Below are 23,386 nucleotides of genomic sequence, written 5' to 3' on the forward strand. Positions count from 1 at the left end.
ACAACAGGTTTGAGGGGATTCCCTATTTCTATGCTCGTATTTGCTTTGCTCTCCCTACAAAGAGGTAAAAAAGAGTAGGATCTCCTCCCTTTTCCTTTCTGAGCTAAAACCAGCTTCATGGAGCCCTTATGGCCACCACCACAGATGTTTGGTGCTCTCTGATTTAATGGAGTGTGTGGCTCATTCCCTGGTCTGTTCAGTTGTCTGCAGGAATGAACTCCACAGCTCCCAAGAAGAAATTTTTATCTGAAGTAATCACAAGCATTCCTGTATTTGTTTTCTTACTGCTGTGGTGGAACTTGGGGGCTGTAAAAAAGCAGAGTCATGGGAGAGAAAGTCAAATCCATATAAAATTTTGAATTAAGTAAGGCCTCGAGCTCTGAGGCTCTGTGTTCACTACAGAACAAACACAAAAGCCAGACCAACATGGAAATGTGCTGCTGCTCCTGAGGGTGACTCCTGAATAGAAATATCTGGCAGCTGGGAGGAAAGTTTCTGGAGAACCAGCTGTGAGGTCAAACAAGAAATACTGAGGAAGGGAGTGGATCTGGTGTGTGGGAGGCAGTACAAAATTGGTATTGTTTTCAAGTGAACCACTGCAAGATTAACTTTGAATGGAATTAAACTCCACAGTAAACCAAAGAGCAAGAAGGATTTTAGAGCAACTGCTCTCTGTTTGGGGGCTTTTAGAGATGCATGCATGCTACACACACACAGATACTGATTTTCTTCTCCATGTGCAAGGACTTATCCTTTCTCTAATCCAGCAATGGGCAGAACTCTTCCCAAGCTTCCCTGTGAAATGTGCCCTCTTTCATGAGCCTTTGCACTTTGCAGGGTCAGTGTGAGCCCTTCCAGCACTGCCATCCCACTCTGATTTGCTGCCACTGCCACCAGCCTGGGTCATGCTCTGCCTGAAGGCAGCAGGGTTAGTTCTCTGACAGGATAAGTCCAGCACAGAGGCTTTCCAGAGGATCCCAGACCCTAATCCTCTTTGATTCCCAATGCCCACAACAGCACTGAGCTCACCAGGACTGACTTCCACTATAAAGTGCCTTCTTTAAAAGGAATATGTTTTGATGTTTCTACTTACTTTAATATTTGGTCTTTCATAGCATTCTAATTCAGCTTTACTTTAAATATTGCAATTATTCTTCTCTCAGGGTTTGGCAGTTAAAGCTCAGAAAGCACTGCTGTTTACATGATCAATACTAAAAACTTTAACATGTCCTGTATCTGCAGCTTTCATTGCTCCAGATAAGGTAAAGGAGGGGAACAAGATTTCCTTAGAAGGAAGCTGGACCCAATTAAGAAATTGTATGTTAGTTTTCTCTACCAAGTGGAAAAAAATCCCCAAAAATACTTTCCTAGCAATATTTTTCAAGATCCCATCCTAATCCTAAAGCAGATATGTAAATGAGGCTTGTATGTTAAGACCTCATGCACTCAATTTTAAGGCTCAAAAAGGTTCAAGAAAAAAAAAACACTTTAGATGTCTTCCATTTTCCTTTCATTCCTTTCTATCCTCAGTTCTGGTACCAGAATCATGTTTTCAGATTAAAACTTCCAAGTGTATTTCTAAACTAGAAAAAGGAGGACAAGGGCAGGGACGAGGACGCTTCATTTATTATCTTTTCACATTAGAGTTACAGGGAACCTTAATGATATACCAAGCTGTAAACCCTGTAGCTGGTACTGTATTAATCATCTGTCTACATGAGAACTCAGATAAATATATAATCCTATTTCTGCATTGCAGATTTTATATGTGCCTTCCTCAGACTGCTGCTTCTTTTTTTCTTTATTTTGAAAACATGGCTGGAGGGGAGGATCCATCCCAAGGTAGGGAATAGCATCCTAACTGCACTTGCTTCAGCTGAACAGCCATATTAAGATTTATAAGAAGATAACCAAAGCAATAGGCAGCAATTCAAGCATCTGAGAACACTTTGTCTCTCTAAACACATTCTCCCTTCTCCAAGGTCAAGTCTGTTGCCATCCACAGGCAGCAGCTGGCCCACCCGGGCTTCCCCCAGCTTGGGGACAAGCCAGGTCCCACCTGCACATCCAAACCAGTTCATTTTAGACAGGCTCCAGTGGTCCCTGTCCATGTCACCTCTTGTCGTGTCACATATTCCTGGGAAAAAACAGATTCCCCTTTTTTGTCTTCCCACTTCAGCCCAAGCATGCCAATAACTCCAACCCCTCCTGTACCTCCAACCTCTCTGTACCTATCTGTAATATTTAGGCATCACACAGGACAGACAGAGATACCCACTCCTATTTTAGATGAATCAAAACAAGATTAAAAATCAATTAAACCAGAGATTCTGCCAACAGTTGTGCAAACTCACCAACACAGTGCCCTGGGGTTAACAGCTCCCCACAAACATTCATTATAAAACATCACCTCAAAACCTCCATGCCCTGAAGGGGAGCTCTTGACGCTGCAGTGGGAACATCAGGGCAGTCCTTTGGGGTCAGCCCAAGACACTCAGGGCACCCCTCAGCCTTTCCCCTCCATGGCAGGAGCTCTGTCCTGCCCGGGGCACAGTGATGCAGTGTTGGGAGCAGAGAGGCACCAAACACTCAGTGAGAGCCAAGGAAATTACCTGCAGAACCAAAAGCTGGTCCCCAAGAAAGCTGAGAGGTGTCTTACTTCTCGTTCCTCCTGTAATCCTCCTGCTCCAACAGTTTGTTTTCCTGGCATTTTCAGCCATCTTATTCAGCACTGCTGATTTAGCACTACCATTTTATCCTGCAGTTCTCTGCATAACAATCACCACGACAGCATTACTGAGACAACCAGTCCTACCATAATGCAAATGTCCTCCATGGGTACTGCAACAATTTGCATTGCATCTCAGGAGCCGTCTGCAATTCTTCTTGGAATTTCCCAGGTTAGCTCAACTGCTCATAAATAGGTATTGCTTCAAGCACTGGGGGAAGGAGGATGACAATCTCAATGTGAAAAACACCACAAAATCATCATTTCATTGTTATTGCATTTCGCTGGTCCCTTAATACCAAGCATCATTTGGAGGTATTTTTAGAACAACGTGTGAAATGTTCATTACAATGCAAGCAGAGGAAAGGGACATGGGAAGCCTGCAGTGCAAATTGAGCAGCTGTCCTCAGCCAGGACAGCAGCTTCTTCTCCAACTGACTTACAGAGGACACAGATCAATGCTGCCTCCTGACATTTGGGATTGCACATTTCCCAAGGAGACTGGAAGGGTTTATTGGGAACGCTGTTCCCTTCTAATTACCTGTGTGACACAAGGTGTACCACTGTGAAAGACAGGTCGGTGGCAGAGCATTTTATTGTGCTTCATCAGCACCAGGGGGTGCCAAGGTTAGTGAGATGCTGAGCACAACCATTGCAACAAATTTGTCCAGCCCCAAGACAAACAGTGCACGTGCCAAAGAGCCACCACCACTCTGGGAAGTGTCCCTCTTCCCCCAAGGCCCACTGAGGCACAGACAGGTTGCTGAGCAAAGGCTGTGGATGGCAGGACCTGCGCTTGGAAGGCTGAGGCAGCCAGGGGAATGGGAATGGAGCCCCCCGTTCCAGTCACAGGTGACAGATGGCCTCAGAGCAGAGCACAGCAGATCCCAGAATGTGTGTGAGGCTGTAAAGGTGTCCCAGACTGTCCCACCCTGGGACATCAGCACGAGCCTGCTCCTTGCTGGTTCCAGCCTCACTGTGTTGGCTGCAGGTTTTACCTGGACTAGAAAGAGTGGAGCAAGGAATTAGTGCAGAGAGATGAGACAGCACCACCAAAGGGACTGATCGTGGCAGGGGGTCTGAGATTTGGAAAACTGAGGCCCCTTGAGCTCCAGAAGGAAGACGAGGCTGAACAAAGTGGTCTCTGAGAAAACAAGGGTATCCAGGATAAAAAAAGTAGAGATTGGAGAGAAGACCAAGAGGAGTTTGGAAAGACAAGTGAGGGAGATCCTGGAATTCTGAGATGCATGGAGACAAAAGCCGGGGGATACCTGGGAAAGCCTGTGTGTGAGATCAAGCAGGGTAAACACCCAAAACTTCTTGGGTCTGGAATAAACTCCATCATCCCATCCCAGCGTGGGCTGTTCTTCTCTGCCTCACCTGTGACAGCTTGTGGGAATTGTCATTTGAGACTTTATCTGGGGGATGCAGAAGGAGGAATCCCAAATCCCAAATCCCGTTTAAAATGCTGCGTCTCATCCTGAACTGCGGTCCAAAGTCTGCATGGATTTATACTGTGGAACACAATCCAAACCAAAGCACAGAAGATAACTTATCAGACTAAGACAGCTCTTGTCTAAGTAAAAATCTCCTCAGATGGAGTGTGTGTATGAGGAGTGTCATTTTCTCCAAATGCCCAGCTAATTTCCAGAGGTCAGGAGCTGGGAAGGTCAGTGAACTGGACAGGCGAGGACTACAGAAATAGCTCTTTGCCCAACATCCCACAGATAAGCATCTTCCCTATCCTGTTTCCACATTCTGTGCGACAGATTTTTCAGCAAGATCCAAATCAGATTGGACTAAATCTCATTTTATTTTTAATTCATTTCATATGGTTTTATTTTTAACTCACTTTAATTGAAAGGCAGTGAATGAAATTATCAATTGAAATTACTTCATCAGCTGTGAGTCTTCATTCTTTAATATATAAAATAAGCTCTCAGTAAATCTGAATCACTGATTTTCCTGTTTCATCCTCAAACCCTGGGATGCTGATGCAATGCACTGGGCATTCAGTATTGCAAATTCCACACTCTCAACCATAAACGTATTCAGAATATTGACCAATTCTTGGCATTTTTTAACACAGCACTTCAGTTCTGGGCTAAATCTTGAAATTGCAGTTCCAGCTCTAATCCTCTCCTTCCAAGGGATTTCTTTTGATGCAATAGCCAAGTGTTTTATTAATGGCCTGGATGAAGGAACAGAGCACCCTGTGCAGGGGCACAGAGTGGGCAAATGGGGAGGTGTGGTTGTGCCACCAGATGGATGAGCTGCCTCCCAGAGGGAGCCACGGGCCAAGAGGAATCCCAGGATGGCCAACAAAGGGAAAGGCAAACTTGTGCCCCTGGGGCAGGCCAGGCTGGGGGCCAGCTGGCTGGGAAGCAGCTCTGCAGAAAAGGCCTTGTGGTTCCTGTTGGAGCCGAAGCTGAGCAGGAGCCAGCAGAGTGTCCTCACAGCACAGGGCTGCCTCCTTCTCACCAGCACTTTGGGACATCCCAGTGCTCCCACCCGGGCTGGGCTGCCCAGAGGAGACCTGGACTTCCTGGGGAGAGTCCTCCAAAGGCCTGCAGAGGGGAGGAAGGGACTGGAGCAGCTGACATGCAGGTAGGAGGTTCAGAAAACTGGGACTGCTCATCCCGGAGAGAAGAAGGCTCAGGGGGACTTCATCAATAAACAGCTGATGGGAGAAAGTGAGGGAGACGGAGCCACACTCTTCTCAGCGGTGTCTGGTAAGAGGCAAAAAGGCAAGGAGAACAAAGGTAGAAGAATCAATTAAAAGGTCAAAAGCTGTGAGGGTGGCCAAACACTGGCAGGTGTCACAGGTGGAGAAGTTGGGAAGTCTCCATCCTTGGGAATGCTGAAAACCTGACTGGACATTGCCCTGCTATAGGTGACTCCACCTGGGGCAGGAGGGGTTGGGCTGCACCATCTCCAGAGGTACCTGCCAACCTCAACTCTTCTGTGCCTCTAAAGTCAGCTGCTTTCTCCAACCATTTCACCTTCACCGCATGGGAAAAGGAGACAAAAGGCAAAAAATGCACAAACTCTTCCATAGAAATCTCAGATTTACTGTTGGTGCTATTCTAGCTTTTCCCATTAACTGTTTCTAGGATTCTCTGAGAGCCTGGTGCACAGCCCTCAGATGCTTTAACTATGCCATGAATGTTTTAAAAACAAGGGAAAACATGTTACCAGCAGGATGAACTTGTTCATGACTTGGTTACCATTTCCCAACTCTGCCAACTCTGGTACCTAAACAGGAATTCCACATCCCTTCCGAGGCTCCATGTTTCACTCATCTGCAGTGTTCAGAGGGAACAACACGTCCTGCCTTTTACAGAGCTGACAGCCTCTTAAATTTATTAAAATACGCCTCGTTTCTAGCCCTTCTCTTATACATTGGTTCTTCTTCAACTGCAAATCTCCAAGTTTAATGCAAAAGCCAAGGTTATTTATCAAAAATACAACAGTAAAACCATGCTTTTTAACCTAAACATGAGTAAAACTTCAACCAAAGACCCTAGAGCTCTTAAAATGGTATCGTATGCTTACATTTCCTACAAAAGGGCACCAAACTTTCAAATAAAGATTACAATAAAATACTACTGACCCTCTCTGTTGTTTTACAGATGAAATTAAAGCCTATACATTTATATAACCTCCACAACACCCTTTATTTATCTCTGTTGGCACACAAAAAAACCCATCCAGCACGCGGAGCATAACCTACCTAGAGAGAAAGACTGTTCTCTTATGCAACTGCTCCACTAAGGATCCATAAGCTCGGAGCCCGGCTCGGGAGCTGGGGAAGGCTGGATCCCGTGGAGCATCCCTGCAGGGCAGGGTGCAGGGCGGCGGGGTGGTGCTGCCCGGGTGCCAGCCCCGACTGCAGGGGCTGCAGAGGCTCGGAGCTATCCCGGCACACACGGAGGGAGCTCTGCTGCTCCGCCGGCAGCGCCAGGGAGGCTCCATTCAGAGCGGAGTCATCGCTCCCTGCCTGCCTCAGCACCAGAAGGATCCCACAGAGGGGCTGGCTGAAGCTTTAGCATCATGTTTTAATACCTAAATTAAACAAAAACACCTCTCGAATCCTTAGCTGTTGGGTTGGTTTTCTTTTTTTTTTTTTTTTTTAACCCCTTTTTTCAACTGGCACGTTAAAATTAATCAGAAATGTGTGGTTTTAACCGTGGGGGGGGAGGTTGACATTTGATCAGATAATGTATAATCTGAACGTAATTAATCAGAGCAGTACTTGCTAAATTCCACATCCATCATTGTGTCTCCTTGAAAACAGAATGAAAAAGCCTGGCAAAAGGCAGCTTATTCTCCACAAGGTTTCTCAGTCAGGTTAATCAAATGAACCACTTTCTTCCCTTCAGAACATGATTTTTATGTGCAAGCTGTAAAAGTATTTCCATTTCTTAAAGGAGATGGGGTCCATTTAGAGAACCCCCACTGCCGGAGTCCTACTGCAGTGCAATGGGCTCTCAGTGAGTGGGAGAGGGAGTTACAAGGTCAAGACTTCTACATTAATTCCAAAATGTAACAAGGAATTACTACGTGCACAACTGGCATTTGACAATGTGAACTCCAGGATGAAAATGAAAAAAAAAAAAAAATTAAAAAAAGCAATAACACTTTTAACATGTTCATATCTTAGCAGGATATACGCTCACAGTTGCTGTATTCAGACAGGAAGATATATAAATATATATTTAGTAGGATTCAAAAAATGTTGCATCCCCTAACCCAACAGCACCGGGAAAGATAAGCTATACATCTGGGGGAAGATGAAAGGGGGAAAGAAAATCTTTCCAAGCTGTTTCCTAGCTACATGGTATGAAATTTAAAAGGAAAAAAGCACTCACAAAAGTGACTTCACAGCAGCTCTTAGAAGAACAGTATGATACCTAGTTCATCATTACCATGTCTTCTGCAACCTGGAATCCTGCTGGGAAGCATGAAACTCTTCCAAGCTGCTCCAATATACATGCATGCAACCTTTTTATATATGCAGAAAGCATGAGGAATATCATGCCGTTTTGATTTGCAGCAGAGAAGAAAATTGACCTTTTCCATGAAAATGAATGTATATTTAGCATTGATGCAGACCAAAATCAATTCTCTATAGAAATGAAGATAGATACACAAAAAGGATGAAAAGGGGGCAGACAGAGAAAAAATAAATAAATAAAAAGGAAAAACCTTAATGCTGCATTGCTCTACACAACTTATCCACAAGCCTTATTTTATTGCCTTATTCACAAACTTACTCATTTTACCAGCACTACAGGGAAAATGTGAACCACCTCTTCACAGGTAGCAATTTGGATTAAAATGAGAGGAGCATGAACAAAGTAAAAGCTGTCTGTGATCAAAGACCTGCTGGATACCTGAGTCAAACAGTTATTCCAGAGCAAGGTACAAGAGCCAGTCATGCATATGGATGACCTCTCACAAATTAAATGCTAATCAGGAATGCATCTCAGCAGTAAAAAAAAAACAAACATGTGGACTATGAATTCGATCTGTAATCCCTTCTCTAAGCAAATACTGGCAAAAGCCCCCGGTATCAGTTTCATACCACAAATACCTGACATCAACCTCAGATCCCAGCAATAAAAGCGCGATTTCCCCACATTAAACGTGCCGGCTCTCCTCCAGACACCCCAACTTGTGTAATATCCCCGCAATCCTTCCCCAACCCCACAACAGAAAGCAACCAGGGGCTCAAAGAGCAGCAACCCTGTGGAGCAGGGATGGAAAAGGAAGCGGTTTATCCCGCAGGCAGAGCCATTCCCTTGGAGCCCCTTGAGCACTCACCTTGCAGAAGGAGCGGGAGCAGCGGGCTAAGCATCCTCTCGTGGCTGCCTGGGAGCGCCAGGGGTGCCCCCAGCCATGGCCTGGCAGCCCTGGGAGCGCCGTGCGAGGCTCAGGGAAGCGCCCAGACTCGCTTAGGAGCAGCCTGAAGTGGCGATGGGGAGGATGGGGCAGAGCCCGGCGCTGGCGGAGCGCGGGGCACAGGAGCTGCCAGCGCCGCAGGCACGGATCAAACGCACAGAATCTCCCTTTACATAATCGGAAATGACTCCCGTAATCTCAGCTTTTCTCTTAAAGCGTTGGATGCCTCACGGACAGCCAAAAGCTTTTTCTCCACGCAGCGTTCCGTGGATTTGGAGCCGATTCTTCTTTTGGTTAAGTAAATAAATAAATGAATGAATGAAAATGAAAGTCTATCTGTCAGAAGTCTTAATTATTATACCATAACATCTCAGGAAATCCTTTCCCCATCTTCCCACAGGAAACACCATGCACGGTAAGAAGGAATTACAGAAAATTCCCTGTTTCTTCCACATTATTTTCTAGTCCATCTCAATACAAAGGCAATGCTTGGGGGTTTTAACCTGCATGCCCTTTACTTTCAAACAAACGCACTGAAAGACTATAAACAGCTCTATAAAGGGACCCAGTTGAAGATTACAGATTTTTCTAGCATGAAATAGCTTTGCCTATCATAAGAGGTCATTAAAGTAGAAAAATAGAACAGTCAAAGTGTACTGATCACATTTTAGTGAAATGTGAGCTTCTGAAAGAAAAAAAAAAAAAAAAAAAAAAAAAGGCACATCCGATTCTTACCATCAATGATAAAAGCAAAATCCCATCCACGTGTTTTCCTCATCACTAAAGAACTGATTTAATCAAAATCAAGCCCATACGTTTCAAAAACGAGATCATGCTGAATTCTCAACCTACCGAAGCCCGGAAAACGTTTTCTGATGCAAGAGAGCCTTTTAGCTATGCAGTTTCTCTTTGACCTTACAGAATAATCTACCCGAGTCGCAGCATTACCTTTGCAGAGATTCCCAGGGCACGAACCAAAACCTAATGCATCACTCAGCCCCGGTCCCCACATCATCTTCCCATCAGCTCGCGCCTTCCCCGGCAGCCAAAATGCCAAATAAAGGAGCTCAGGAACGGAAAGGGGAAATAATTTTTTTTTTTTTTTTTTTTTTTTTTTTTTTATTATCATCACCATCATCACCGCCACCACCACCATTATTTGCTCTCATGCTGTGGATGTCGCTACTTACTTGGCTAAGACATCCTCCCCAGCGCAACCTGCTCCCGGCTAGCGGGCGGAGGGCTCAGGGCTCGGCATGGGCGCGGGCAGGCGCGCAGCGGCCGCGGAGCCGCTCTGCAGACCGTACCACCGCGGCAGCGCCCGCCGGGGAGGCAGCGCGCTGCGCCCGCAGCATCCCCGCACCGCCGCCGCGCCGCACCGCGCCGCACCGCGCCGCACCGCGGGGACACCCCGCCGCGGCACGGGGGGGGGAAGGAACCAAAACAAATAAAAAAATAATAATTTAAAAAAAAAAAATATGGACTGAACCACCATGTTTGTTGTTTGCGATTTTTTTTTTTTAACGCTTCCCCTGGGATAATGACAAAAACGGAAGATGGCAAGCGACCAGGAATATGCCACTTACTCAGAAACGGGAGAAACCTTCAAGGACAAGGGCTGTCAAGTCCTATCACTGTCGCTGGAGGAGGAAAGGGGGGGATGGAAGGTGGTGGAGGAAAGGGGGCGCGGGGAGCGCGGGGAGCGGCGCATCCCCGGCACCCCCGAGCAGGCGCAGGATGCGGCGGGGCTGGAGCCCGCAGTGCCCGGCGATGCTCGGGCTGTGCCCGCTGCTGACAGCCCGCCACGGCGGCGTGTCCGTGCTGCAAATTACTTCATAATCACCCTCTGCAAAGATCCGGCTCGCTCGCCCTCCCCTGCTCTTTCTGTTTATGTAAGAACAATGGGGATTCTAAGGAAAATAGGGGAAAAAAAAAAAAAAAAAAAAAGCCTTGCAGCGCTATGGGGTTTGTGTTGTGTTTGTGTCCTTGCCATGCCTGCCAGAAATCCAAACCCGTAAAGGAGGAACAGTGAAATATCCCCGTTTAATCTGATCTGGTCACATCAGCATGTGCTGTAAAACCACACACACATGCCAGAGCAGCTCTCTGCCCTTCTCTTCTTCCTCCTTACAGCCCTGCACTTTGGGGAATCACTGCATTTTATCTACAGCTTCTTACCACCCTTCTGAGTTGTTATGATGTGTCTGCTATTTTGAATTATTAGCACATAGAGGACTCAGAAATGTAAAAGGCTTTTCCAATAGAATACTGTGTTATGGCAGTGCAAAACAAACCCAAACACCAAAAATAAGAGAGAGACATCAGTCCTTTGAAAAGCAGAAAATTTTCTATGTAATAGTTTAAATTTTTTCAAAGGAAATTGCGATCAGTGCATGTACAATGTCCAAACTACAACTTCAATATCCCTACTTCAAATCGTTCAATCCTGTGAGTGACTGAACACATACTTTTTTTTTTTTTTTTTTTTTTTTTTTTTTTTTTTTTTTGGGAAGAATGTGTAAAACAGCACAGATAAAAGTTGGGATGTATTCTGTAGCATCCTAGGAGAGCAGTGGCTCATGGCTTGCCTGTGCCTTGGCCAGGGTGGGCAGGAGCACCACCCTGAGCAATAACAGGAGTAGCTGTGCTGATGCTCTGTCATCCTGCCTTACTCGCTGCTCAGAATATCAATTCAGCCAGTTAAACCAAAAGTCTGCACTGCACCAAAATGGAAGCTATTTAAAAAAAAAAAAAAAAAAGTGCTGGGATCATTGATCAGGAGTTTTATCTATGCTGATCAATTTTTTCTTAACGAAGTAAAATTTAAATCAGGACTAGGATCAATGCAGAATTTTCTCATGTGAGACTGCCTTTATCATTAGGAAGCTACAGGCAATTACATGCATGCCAGGACACCAGATGCAGTGACTTTGGGTTATATTAAGCAGAGAGACGTGTCCCCTTTTCAGAACAAGTTTTCAGTACAAACTGCAGCTCTGAGGAGTTTGTGGTGCAGCTCAAACTGAATCCCAGCACTGAACAAAGCAGTGCTCCAGTTAAATGTCTTGTGCTGAGGTCCCAGACCCATAAATGTTGGTGACCTCTACTGCTCTGTCAGAAAAGCAGGAAGATACTGAGACATCTGCAATTATCTGGTTACTGACATTCATTTTTTTGATATAAATTTTGAAGATAATTTGAAAAGCAATAGAGAAGGTTGATTGACACAGTACCAAAATATATTAAAGAAGTCTTTTTTATTTATCTCTCTTTCCTGAAGGAATAGAGGACTAGCTTAAAGAAATTCAGTACAACATAAAAAACTTGTTCCACACATTTGGTTGTTGCCAGTTTGAGGAGTGCTGCTCTCAAAGACTTTGTGTCATACTACAGAAACTTCAGGGCAGAGACAGAATCATAGGATCTATATCAGAAAAAACTCGAATTCTTATTTTTTAAGTAAGAGGATAGGCAAGGGAATAAGAGAAGGAGAAAAAATTAAAAGAATGTTCAAAAAGGAAGGAAAAATTTAGTTTGAACATTTCATTATATACCCAATCCAACCAAGTTTGCACATGGATATTCCCGGTGCTCTCTCACTGCAGGCCTCCAAAGCCCCAGACCATGTGGGGAGATGGACAAGCCAGGAAGATTTTGGGAGGTGTGTTTGGAGCCTACTCACAGGGTTGTGTTGCTTCTACCTCCACCACAACGCTGCCATCCTGCAGCCAAGGCCAAGCATTAATGCTGATCTCCATCCTAAAAATGCAAATCCTGGAGTGGGAGCTGAGCTCCCAAGCCTTGGATTCGTGCACACGCTGGAGCCTGCCCTGGCTTGGAATAAAGAGGCAACCTCATGTTTGCCCTCATTTAAAGCTCCCAAGTGAAAACTCTTAAGAAAATGGCCCAAACCTGAGCCCCAGTACTGCTGAGACAGGACCAGGAATTCTCTGGTTCCAGGCTGACACCTGCTCACTGCCCGCAAAATTACAAGACCACAGTCCCAGGGAATAGCTGCTACCCACAGCAAGTGCCCTCCAACCAGAGCTAAAACCAGCAATTCCACCCTCAGAAATGGGCCAGCCAATAAACAGCACCTCTAGGAACACTCTGGGCTCAGAATTTAAAGGGTTGGGGGGTTTATTGTTATTACTTTTTGGACACAACTGTGAAAATATTAACATTTTCCAACCCATCTTCCAGCACGTGCAGCTCAAAATGGCTGCACCGTTGGCTGGTGCTTTTTTGAGGTATTTCATCATCAAATTTAATAGCAAAGCCCTGGCAAAGCAAGATACCATCTGAAATGAGGGTTTGTCAGCACATCTTCATGCCTATTAAAGCATCCAGCAGCATGTTATTTAGCTTTGACAGAAAAACAATTTAACACCTTAACTTGGGGGCAAGGAGTGGAAATGGAGCAGAAAAACGGAATGGAAAATAGAAGGATGCTCTTTGGGAGTAAGTTTAAAAAACACGACAGTGCTTACAAGATATAGAAGGAATGAGACTTTCGCTGTTGAGCTTGAACTGCAACTTGAAAAGATTGTTTCCCCAGTAAAACTTCAACTGACAATTTGTATTCGGAGGCAAAAGACCCTACCTAATCTCTTTGGAGAAAACTTTAATTCCGTATGTGCTGGTGATAGACATCACAAGCACATTTCAAGGTCTTTATGAGATAATTAATGACAGGAAACACAGGAACATAATTTTAATTCCTCTTTCAGGATCCTGGGGACCAAGACCTCCTTTGCAGTGAGGTTGTCCAATCAGAGGAACAGCACTGGAAAACAGCAGCAGATTTCTAATATTTTCCTAATCACAGCCCAGATACTTAAACTAGAACAGCAGACTGGCAGCCTCTCATATTTTTAAACCTCATTTGCTACATTTTTCAAAACAAGAATTAAATCTGTTTTCAGATTCGGTGTCTCTCCAGTTTGGGAACACAGAGCAGTAATATTTCTGCAAGGAAACAGCTTGTGCTCCCAAACTGTGCAAACATGTTGTTATCCTGGGAAGCAACACGACCTAATAAAAGGAGTGGAGGAGAGGGACCTCAGAACAGTCACATTCAAGGACTTGCCCTGCTGTTTCCTGACTGGGAGATGTTAGTAGGTCACTTGATCCCACTGTGCTTCAATTTCCCTAACTATAAAGTCAGTGTATTCCCGAGTTTAAATTACAGCTCTTCAGAGCTGGTTGCTTGGTTAACCCTTCCCTGCCCTTGGGAGAAGGTGTTGGGCACACCTGGCTGTGCTGGGGGAAGTTCTGCAGTTAATCCAGGCACAGGGCTTGGGCTGGGAGAGCCCCAGAGCTCCCACCCAAGCCCAACCATTTGCTGCGTGATTCAAACCTCAGAAGCTCACGGTTGCCTTGAACTCTTTATTTTATCTGCCACATTTATTTTCCTGTACAAATCACCACTTACTCGGACTGATAAATTATTGCAGCTCCAATCAGCTCACTTCCTTGACCAGCATCCCAACTTTCTCAATATCTGAAAGGAAAACTACCAGCCAGCCAGAACTGCAGTTCCCCCCTCCCCTTCAATCTCTGCCATCTGATATCTACGAATATCCCAGTTTTTCTTCTTTCACCATCTAAAAGCCATGCCCACAAAGAGCAGGTGCCTGCAAGGCTGGGCTGCCATTGCTGTCCCCTCCTTGCCACAGGTTTAAAGCTCAGAAAACAACACCGGGCTCCCAGGATCACCCCAGAAGGAAGAGAAATCTTTAGGCTCTTGCAACAACAACAAAAAAACCCAAAAAACTAAGGAAGAAGCATTAATTAGCCTGAGCTTTCCAGTAGAGCTTATGTAAACCCAGCTCACTGCCACAGTCTAAGCACAACAAAGACAGAGAAGCATCTCAGCAGGCTCCTCCAAAGGGATCTGCCCTAGCCAGAGTGAGGACCTGCAATATCTGACACAGCTAAATCTGAATCCACTGCTGAAAACAGCTTCTCAACAGCCTAAGATGGGCCTAAGAATACAAAAGCTGTCTTATACCAGCCTTCAGCCCACTTGGCTTACAGACAGAATCTGCCATCTCACATGCAGATGAGAGAAAATATTTGTTGACACTCAGAACAAATCTTAGACCAACCAATAGAGTGGCCTGACAAGAGCCTTGAAGAACAACCTTGTGAGTGAGCCACAACTTCTGGGAACTGTGGATAGGCAGCAAAGGAATCCCCCTTTCATTCTCTGGGCTTTTAAACCCCATAAACTGCCAGTTCTCAAAACAGAATTTGTGCCAACTGCCTTCCAGCATTAATCTGTTTACTTAACGTAATACAGTGATACTGGGAGGCAGACTCCAGTCCTTTGTGGTTTCCAGCACAGGAATTCCCTTCCCTGGGTTCTGGAAGGGAATGTTACTCTCCCCCTGCAGCCTCATATCGCTGGTCCTGATGGAAATTAGAAATGTAATCCAAAGTCAATTAAACTCAAATTATACGATTGTACAATTGATAGGGGACACATCAGCTCATACCAAACTGCAGATTTCAGACAACTTGACTTTGAAGGATGGTTGGAAATAGGGGTGAAACTTTTCACAGGTAGATGGGTTACATGGACTCTTTCTTCTATTGCATCAAAACTATTCTCTCAGACAAAACCAGAGTTTGGAATCAGAATTTTGATTCAGTATGTTCTTCTGATATCACTGATGCCAAATACTACCACAATGTTCTAAAAGTTTTTTTTTCCTTCTTATTTGCTAAACTTCTGTACAGGAAACCTCTTCCCTTTGGAAAGAATATCCCCAGCAGGGTGTGTTTGAAGGAGCATCGTTTGCCATGAAATTGTGTATGACTGTGGTGTAGATGTGAAGCTCAAGTACCCCCTTTACACAGCCAGGTCACACCATGACCTTGGACTGCACCTGAAAGAAGAAACACACCATTGTTCTACTGAAACTGCTCAACCCTTCCAGTCATATTTCAGATTAGACAGTAAGAAATAATAACAGAGAATTAAATTACAAATATGGACTGTTATTAAATATCATTAAGGAAATGCACACTCCTTTCACAACTTAAAGCTTTCAATCTTCAATATATGGACTTTTCCTACATACCTGCATCTTCTGACTGTAAATCTCATTAACTGACACAGTAGCTCCCATTGTAGCATTTTTGTCAAATGGCTCCAAATGGAAGCCTGGATCAGCCTTGTTTATTACTCTAATAAAGTGAAATTATTAACATAAAGGGAAACAATGGTGTGACAAGGTTCAATCACTCTCAACAATTCGAATGGTATAACAGAATTTTAACAAACTATGAAAAAGTGAATTCTGATATCTCAGCAAACAATCCAACTCCCATACACACTTCCTAGTAATTAATCACCTGCAGTGATTGCCTCGTGTTGAGGAGAGGGTTTTCCCAATATAATGAGATAAAAGGCTATGTTTAGCTTAGTGGGCAAAGCAGGCTGACCTGTTAAGCTTTGCTAAGCCCTGGGTATCTGTGCCCTGGAGGAACGTGCACACAGGGGCAGCTCCCAGTGGGGCCTGGAGCCCCATTCCAGAATCTCAGAGCTCCTCCAGAGGCAGCTCCTGCAGAGGTGTCCCCACAGCCCAGAGCCACACCCTGGGAATCTCAGGGCCACCCCAGAGGCATCTCCTGCAGAGGTGTCCCCACAGCCCCATTCCAGAATCTCAGAGCTCCTCCAGAGGCAGCTCCTGCAGAGGTGTCCCCACAGCTCAGAGCCACATCCTGGGAATCTCAGGGCCACCCCAGAGGCATCTCCTGAAGAGGTGTCCTCACAGCCCAGCCCCAGGGCTCTCCTGGCTGCAGGGTCACAAAGCCACTCAGATCTTGGTGCTCCTCTGGGTGAATGGAGCTCACCCATCACACAAATCACTGAGAACCTCAGATGTCCTTCCCTGTGCCACAACCTCCAGCTTAGCCAAACCTTTGTTTTCACTTTGTTTTCTGCTGATGTCACCCGGGCTGGCAGTGCCACCCCACCTGTGTGGGAAGTCAGCCTGGTCCCAGGGCCTTGGAAAGGTTCACTGGTGTTGGCTGGAACATACCGGTACAGCCCAAAGTGTTCCACACCAGTCCTGTCCTTCCCTGCATGGCAGCATTTGACAGAATGGCTCCACTTCAGCCAAAACAAACAAAAAATGTGTGAACTTCAATAAATCAGACCTTTCAATCCCACTGGAACATCTGGGAAAAACTCTTACAAAAGCCAGTTCTAGGGTTCAAGAAACTATAGAGTCAAACCTGATCTGAAATTATCACAATGGCTGTTTTTGGCTTTTAGATATAAATATTATCCTATAAGAACTCAGAATTTGTATTCACAATTGTATCTAGAGTTGAAATAAATGTTCAAATTCTTCAGCAAAGAATGAGCTTTACAACAAGAAACCTTCAAGAATTATTGCTATAGAAAATTTACTTAGAGGTGCAACATATAATTTGCACAAAAAATGCTTATTCACATTATTAAATATTAAACTAAATACAAGACCCAAATGTTATTGCAATAAATATAGTCGGTATAGGAAATAAAAATACACTTTAAATGAAAATTAGGTGGGTGTCAGGCTTGGCTTCCAGACTGAGCCATGTCCTGAAGATCCATGAGCTGTTCCTTAACCCCAGATGAAACACTATGAAACAATAGATATCAACATTTTGCCAAAATATCAGAACTTTTTGAAGCAATTGAGTTTACGTCCTGCCAAAACATTATTGTAGAGTAAAAGAGTCTGTCCAGCACAGAATAGTGAACATGTGAACAAAAATGTTATTGGAGGAAAAACCTCCACCAATATCTAGTCTAGAATACTCAAACATCCAAACAAAATTGACACATTTTATAGTATTTCCCTTAGCTAAATAACCCTTCAAACTGTCCATTATTTTAAAAATATCTTTCTCCAAGAACACTGATGGGCTGCAGATTCCTCACTGAGAGGAAATGTTCCATTCCTTCAGGAAGAGTTAAAAAAACCTCAAACGAAAACAAAAAAAACCCACCACAACTCATTTAGTTTGGTCAGAAATGTGCCAAGAAAGGATTTAGGGGCAAACAATGCACAGTAATACCTATCCCCCATAAAGGAGCCAGGAAATGCAAGAACCAAAAAACCAAGCAGAAGGACCCAGAACCAGTCATTACTTTGCAGAATCCCAGAATATCCTGGGAGGGAGCCTCAAGGAGCACTAAACCCAACTCCTGGCCATGGCTGGGTCACAGCCAGGTCTAACCTACCAGAGAGCACAGCCTGGGAGGTTTGAATGATATCCTAATTACAACTTGGGAGATTTATTGACTGCATTTTTACCTCCCTTTCTTCAGAGCCAGAATTGTTCTTTTCTGCACCAGCAACAATTTGTTTTAGGCACTGAGAACAGGATGCAGCATTGTGCAGGGGAAATAAAAGTCTGGTTATTTATTTCACTGGGGGTCATTTGTCAGCTCCCATCCCAAACCCAGCCAAATTCCCCTCCACAGGGCTACAGGGACCACCAGGAAGTGCTCCAGGACCAATTCCAGAGCCCAGAACTCAAGGCCTCATCCAGAACTCCTCCATCTGATTTACCAACATCACCGTCCCCCTCTTCCAGGGGTAACTCACAGACATGATCTCTTAGCAAGGATTTTGCTCCAAATAAATCTTTTGGATGTCTTAATGTCCAGTAATAAACCAGCAGATTATAGTGATAAAATCCCAACAGCCTCCTCCTGTCGAAGGCTGGCAGAAACCCCCCCTCCTCCTTGCCCTCACCTGATCAACCATACACATCCTGATCTCCATAAACAGAAATAATGGGTGAAAATAATCAAGAGGAAAAAAAAATAATTTACTAGTGAATAAATACAAAAGCCTCACTGGGAGGTTGAGAAAATAAATCAGCAAAGCTTGCTTAAATCACTCCAAAAAAGGGAAGATAAGAGGGAGAGTTTGAAGCACTTGTAAACCAGTAAAATCCAGGAGAGCATCTTTTTTTTTCTCTTCTTTAAAGTGTTACAAGGTGGTTTATCAGCATGGGCTGATAATTTAATACCATTAAGAATTTACCTGCCATTTCAGCTCAGCAATTTTGAAAGTGTCCAGCACCATCAGATAAGCACAAATTCTACTTTAATCCACATTTCTTCTTGGAATTCCCATATTTAGAAGGATTCCTTAATTTCTTTATACAAATAACCTTTTTTTCTTTAACACAGCACTGTCCTACAAAGATCAACTTCATACCTCTGTTACGTATCTTGGAGTTTTGCTCCCTAAGTCAGACATTCCAGTCTCTAAAAATATGCAGCTTTTATTTTCAAAAGCCCAAGGAAAAAGATACTCAGGAATGCATATACTTGTGTACATATATAATATATACAGGGAAATTCCTAACCTTGAAGGGAACCATATTTCTTGAACACTGATGTCAGTGCTCAAAGATGTTACTTGACCTTGAGGATAAAAATAAATTGTGCAGTCCTGCATCGTGTCCTCGACTTAGTTCACTAAAGACATCTAAATGTTCTGTGCTTACATACCATAAAACAGTTAAACACAGATATTCCATATTAATTATATTTAATACTCCTAACTTCGATTTGTGGAGAGGAAAATTGGGTTTCCAGGGAGCTGCTGCAGCTTCCAAACATCCTCTAATTCACCAGCACCAGAGATGCTCACACTGTTATATTTAGATAAAGTAGTGATGAGAACCCTCAGCACATTATTCGTAAAATTAAATCCCACTGAGGTTTTTTCCCTCTTGCCATTTCATTAATTCCAGCTCAGGAGCAACAATAGAAGATCATAATATGTGTAAGAGATAAAATAATAAAATATATAATGAAACATCATTCGGAATTCTATGTTTCCTACTTTTAAAATAATATCCTCTAAAATAGTTGGAAAAGCATCTTTGGGATGCTTCTTCTTCCTCCCTGCAGGATTACAAAAAAATCTGACAGAACAGAACTTTATTTTACATCATTTTCTTCCTCTCAGTCTAAACTAAGTTAAATATAATTATGCAGAAATTAAGTCTATCACATTATTAAGAAAAGAAGAAGTTAATTTCTCTTGGAGGATATAATTTTGATGGATGTAAAAGCAGGTATTGTAAACCAGATGAGGAAAGAAACTCAGTGAATGCCCTGGAAGGAAAGATGGCCAGGTTTTATGAAGGACCACCTAAAATCCTTCAATATGGTATTTAAGGAGCCCACTGGAAAAGCATGAATTATACAAATGAAATATGACATCATTCAAGAGTCTACACCGGGATATTTAATTATACAAGTTTTGGATCCTGTGTTTCCTGGAAGGCAAAAATAATAATAAATGCTGAAATCACTGTCTGCAAAAAGCAAGATTACCTCACTTGTAAGAAAATCTGGCTTATTTTCTCCTGGTTTATGAGAAAACCTAAACACATGGTTTGTTTGGGCACCATGAATAGGGAAAGTGATTGCACTGGTGTTCCAGCAGTGAAAGACTCTGGGTGTGTTTGCAGAATCAGCACGAGAGCAGCAAGGCAGGGATTTCAATCTCTAGGAAGAAAATGTTTAACCAGTACAAGGCAATAAACTTTATTCTGGCACATTTTTCTATGCCTCATAGAACCAACCCAAGGAATTATTTTAAAACACCATTTCTGACTTGTGTATCCAGCAAGAGGAACTAAAAAAATTTGCTGTTGGACAGCAAAACCAGCATCCAGTTAAGTTAAAGTAATACAGTTTTACAAAGATTTAGTGATAGCCTTAAAGAGCTGTGGAATTTTATTTTTTATAAGAGCTTGAAACCTCAAGATTGAAAATGGAATCAGAAACTTAATTTTCAAGCCAACAGCCCATCTTTTATAAATATGGCACCCAATGAAATCAGGCATCAATTTTAGTTTATGCTGAGCAAATAAGTGTGATATTGAGCACTTCTCTGGAGGTACTGTAACAGTGAGATCCAGATCCTTTATCCCTTCCTCTCTCACCCCAAACTTCATCTGTAAATAACTGATCCCACATTTCCAGGCTCTAATATGATCCCTGTGGAGATCTCTCTCAGATCTCCTACACACGCCTTACATAAAACGTTGCCTCTCCATCACCACACAATCAGCTCAAGCTCCACAAGACTCCAGAGATGTATATTTAGCTGGAAAAGAATGGGAGTTAGCACAGCTTATGCTCAGTTATATCATCCTGGAAAATCCTGGAGTGGAGAGCTGAGCAATTTGTCTGTGCTGAGCTCCATGCTGCCCCAGTTCTGTGATCAGTTCTCAAGGCAGACCCCCAAAAACCAAGTTTGAGACCCCTGCAGGTTTCTCCTCCCCTCTGCACTGGCCCCTCTGGTGGCACTGCCTGGCATCGAGGTGTGGGCCAGCACCTTGAATTCCCAGCCCAGGGCCACTCCTGCTCCAAGATCCTTTCTGGGAATGCCACCTGGGATAAATGCTTCCTCTCCATCCCACTGAGCCATTAGCTGAGGCTCTTCTGAGCTCTCAACTCACATAACAACTGGGAATTCCTCCAGGAGGAGGGGTTCACTCTCCCCAGCAGCTGGGGAGGGGGGGACAGGGGCTGCTTGTCCTGCAGTGTCCCCCCTTGGGTACCACAGACATTTTGTGGCTGCAGCAAACTCAGCCAAAACCACAAACAAGCCTGTGATGACAGAGGAGATTTCAAATAGAGGGTGACCATGCTGCAACAGGATTGGCTCAGGGCTAGGAAGATCCAGGCTTAATTTCAACATCCATCTCAAATTCTCCCTGTAACCTTGACCAAGTGATTTAATTTCACCGTGTCCGCTTCCTAAATATATCCACGATAGATCATCTCCCAAATGTGCAGTGAGGACAAACAGAAGATTGCTAAATACTCTGATAAACTCTCAGTACTGAGAGCCTTACATAGGCAGATGAAATCTACTGGGTAAATACAAAATAAATATTAAGTAGTCAGATTTCTGGTGAATTTATTGCGCTCTATTACATTGCAGCAGAAATTCAGAGGAGTAAATTCAATATTCCATGTTTTACTGAACATAACACAGAGCTGAGAAGGACTACAGACTTTTTTTCCTGTGAGTTCTTAAAAATATTGAATACTTTCTCTTATTTTCATGGGTTAGAAGAGCCTCAAAACTGTTCAGGGGACCTTTATCCCAGTTTTTAGCCTACACATATTCTGGTCAAATCTCAGAACATTGACTTATCAAGTATACAGGTCAACACAAGACTGAATCTGAAGGATCAGCTCTTCTGGCTGATCTCAGGAACCAGCTCCTCTTTCTCTGGCTTACCTTCCACACCCGATATTCTTTCCTCAGTGCATTTAAATTACACCTGTTAATTTAATTGTGCTTCCAGATCTCTTCAGATATAAGACTGAATTCCTGCTTCCTCAGCTTTCAACTGGGATATCTTATAAAAAACCCAAACCAAACAACAAAAACCCGACAGTCTTCAGAACACACACGTCATTTTGTGTGACATGGATGTAAAGCTTCTGTATGCACACCTGGAGCAGCTCCTCAAAGCCTCACACACAGTAGGATTTAGGTTGGAAAAGACCTTTAGGACCAGTGCTTCTTGAATGCCATAAACCCCTCCAGTTTTAGGGTTTTTTGCTAATAGTGCCTCTTTCTGTCTTCTGTGAGCTCCTAGTAACAAGCTCTCTCCAAAGAGTTTGTTTTACCCATGTTGAAATGTTTGAAATCTGTTTGAAATATGTTTGAAATCTGAAAAACAGCAGCAATGCTGCCAGCCCTGCTTTCTGCAGGGGAGAACCTCCAAACTGCCTTTACTTATCCATAAACAAGGACCTCTCCCTCTCACCTCCAGAGCCATTCCCAGTTTGCTCCAGAAATCCCAAATCCCAGAGCAATCCTGTGTCTCTGCCCAAGGGTTTATTGGCCTGTCTGGAGGAGCTGCCCATGACCAAGAACTGGTGGCCTCCCTACCAGCAAGGTCCAGCAGGATAAAGGGGGAAAACAGGGATCCTGCTGCAGGGACAGCACCAAAGCAGGGCAAGGCACCAGGCAGAGGCACAGCCTGCACACAGGCACCAGCTCACATCAGCAGTGCCACAGTCGGAAAACCCCTGCTCCAAAAACCTGAAATCCTCCAGAAAAAGTGAGTGGGACAAATATTAAACATTCTGACATGGAAACTCCATGGAAAAGGCAGAAATGCCATTGCCCAGACTGCTGGTGTCACTGTATTTCTCCGCACAGCCTTTTAGTTGTTAGGATGAATTATCTAAACGTAACCTCAGAATCCTGGCTGTAGGAGTCTGCTTAAAGCAATAACAGACAGAAGCAGAGAATCTTAATCCCAGCCATTTGCTCCAAAGGAATGCTAAAGGGTTCAAGAAACAGCTGGACATGGTACTCAGAGCCATGGTCTGCCTGACAAGGTGGTGCTCAATGTTTGGACTCTGAGATCTTGGAGGTCTTTTTTAATCTTAATGATCCTGTGATTCGTAACAGGAAGCAGAAACAACATAAAAGTTTTCAGAACTATGTCAGTGCAGACTCTACTGGAAGATCCAGGCTGAGTGCTTATATAGCATGGCTGGAAATTAAAAAAAAATAAGAGATGGGAAAGAAAGCTTCTCCTCCTCCTGCTCCCTGCACTTTCCCAATGTGGCAGCATGTCCTATTTCCCAAAAGCTCATTCTATTGTCTCTCTTTCATGTCTGTAAACAATTGAAATCACAGAACACTGCTATTCCTTCTGTTCTACAAAAGTAGGCATCACTGTTACAGG

At 43.9% G+C, this 23,386-nt stretch overlaps 1 protein-coding gene across 17 annotated transcripts in view; it reads right to left on the reverse strand.

The window, feature by feature from the left end:
* ATP2B2 (ATPase plasma membrane Ca2+ transporting 2) overlaps positions 1-23,386 on the reverse strand; it is a 396,907-nt gene that overhangs the window by 218,153 nt on the left and 155,368 nt on the right. Inside the window, exon 1 of one of the 17 annotated variants that reach the window (XM_077786060.1) lies at positions 10,219-10,348. The exons of 10 other annotated variants lie outside the window; for them this stretch is intronic. The gene's annotated coding sequence lies outside the window, so the exon portion shown is untranslated. 6 more of the 17 variants (XM_077786055.1, XM_077786056.1, XM_077786063.1 and 3 more) reach the window with 6 other exon arrangements.

Source organism: Lonchura striata, chromosome 12, assembly GCF_046129695.1.
Source record: "Lonchura striata isolate bLonStr1 chromosome 12, bLonStr1.mat, whole genome shotgun sequence".
Taxonomy (NCBI): Eukaryota; Metazoa; Chordata; class Aves; order Passeriformes; family Estrildidae; genus Lonchura; species Lonchura striata.